The sequence below is a fragment of the Gadus macrocephalus genome, chromosome 10, assembly GCF_031168955.1.
Source record: "Gadus macrocephalus chromosome 10, ASM3116895v1".
Classification (NCBI taxonomy): Eukaryota; Metazoa; Chordata; class Actinopteri; order Gadiformes; family Gadidae; genus Gadus; species Gadus macrocephalus.
Window position 1 is genome coordinate 6,538,709 of NC_082391.1, and position 2,500 is coordinate 6,541,208.

Here is a 2,500-nt window from a genome sequence, read left to right on the forward strand (position 1 = left end):
AAATTACAGGCTTCTCCTTCTGGGAACAAAGACAGAGGAAGCCCTGTTATGATTCCCCGCCTGTTTGGAACGAAAGACAAGAATGGAGAAAAGCCCACATAGCTTAAATAAATAGAACTCTTATGAAAGAGCCCATTGCCGCTACAGGCTTCCTTGTCACGCAACTCCCAACCCAGTGCGCTGCCTTTTTCCTCCACCATGCCACTGAAACCAGATGGCAAGGGAAGGGGGGCTGGGTTTGTTTGACTTAGGCTCTGATGCCAACACTCACACACTCACACACACAGACACACAGACACACAGACACACACACACACACACACACACACACACACACACACACACACACACACACACACACACACACACACACACATACACACACACACACACACACACACACACACACACACACACACACACACACACACACACACACACACACACACACACACACACACACACACACACACACACACACACACACACACACACAAACACACACATCTTAAACCACAGCGTTCTCCTTTGAAGCCTGGAGAGCCGTTCTGCTCAGCTCAGCTTCCTTTGGTCATGGAGCAGAAAAAAGGCGGGTTCTCCTCTCGGAAACCTCTGGTGTATTTCTCTGTGAAGCGTCTTTCAGGGGATGTCTTTACACGGCTCAGGAGCCTCGCTCGGCCTCGGCCCACAACCCAGCCACGCTCAGACCCAGGCTGGGGCAGGAAACCCTTTTGGAGGGCAGGTTATCGAATAACACGCTTCAAGGGGTTAATCAGATGTGGATATGTGCCCAAGTTTGTATATGTCTGTGTGTGTTTGTGTGTGTGTGTATGTGTCTGTGTGTGTGTGCATGTGCAGTTGTTGTTGGTTGGTGTTACATAACATCTAAGGCAGACAAACCACTAAATATAGACTGTCTAGGACTTTGCAGGCTCAACAAGCTTCTCACGCACAGCGCGCCCCTTCCATAGACTTTCCGTGTGTGTAAATATGTGCTTGTCTGTGTCTACATATGTGCGTGTCTGTGTGTTGACATGCGTGGGTGTGTTTGCGCATGCTTTTGCATGTTTACCGTTAGTAATATTCAATGTTTGAATTATATTCCTCATTAAGAGCTTGGCTGTGCATTTGACCTAACGCTTACCCTTACCCTGACCCTAAAGGGGATTACTGCATCAGGTGTGCTGTTGTCTAGCTAAGCATAAATGTTTATCGTGTAATCTCTCGCTGTTACCTGAATATCAATATGTAATGGAAAAACAATTGACTGGAGAGAATTTATTAATAAGTATTCAAATATACAATATATGTACATATAATATACAATTGGAATAATATACAATTCCCATCATCTGTATTCCAGAAAAGCAAACAGAAATCAAACTGATTTTTTTTCGACAGAAATCCGGGACAATATCCCACGGCGAGCTGATTCATCATTGTGCGAGCTGGCAGACTTTGAAGTGTTGTGCACAGAAATAGGAGCAAGGAAAGTTTGTGTCATGAGCTCGCTGGATAAGACAGGAAGCTGTCTGGACTGTGGAGCAACATGCGCCTGTTGGGGAGAGAACAATGGGTCCCTTAGGAGGTGGTGGGTTTCGCCGGTCAGTGATGGGCTCAGCCAGGGTCACAGACTGTGTAGCTTTTTTAGGCCGAGTTGGTCTTGTTTGCGACGTATTTACTGCACCTCGCAAAACAAGCCAGTGAATGCTTTGACTTGAATATATTGTGAGAAACAATGCATGATGAGATATGAACATTTAGTTTGAGATGCAGACAATAAAAGTTGCACGGAATTTACCCAGTAGGTCCTTACAAGGGCGTAATGACTGGTGACAATAGAACGGTTGTTAACGTTCTATTGTTAAGTCATGTTGGTGATATTATGTCTGTTCCTACACCAAGGGGCTAACTAGCTCAAAAAATAATCTCAGCTCTTAGAATCTGTTTATTCCCAGAACATAGACACAATTTTGGAAGACAACACAAAAACACTGATATCAGACTTCCCTTGTTTTGGGATTTAGTGTCATGAATTTGTTAGAATGTGAGCGTGTTGTGAAGACTGTTGAGACTTTAATTGTGATAAAGGGTAAACAAAGTGTATAAATGGACTAGCCAAAAGTCAAAAACACATTTAAGTACAAATTAGCGACATTGCTGTGAGTCACGTATATTGCTCCAAACATAGCCGCGAGGATTTCTGAGCTATTCGGTCCCAAGTTTCCCATTAATACTGAAAAGTTCCACTTATTACAGCCCTTTAGACAGTGTTAATGTGCAAATAAGTGCAACCTTTAGGACTATGCGGATGACCCTGGATAACTTCTTGCCACTTGACGCACTCTTGGGATGCATGTCAGTATTTCAGAACACTGATAAAACTAATGAAATAGACAGGAAATGTAGTAAAATCCTTCCTTGTTTTCTGTTGATGCGTCTTTTCTCTGGCTACCTGTGGGTCCTCGTGCAGTGGAAACAGGAAGGGACTTCAGTGCAG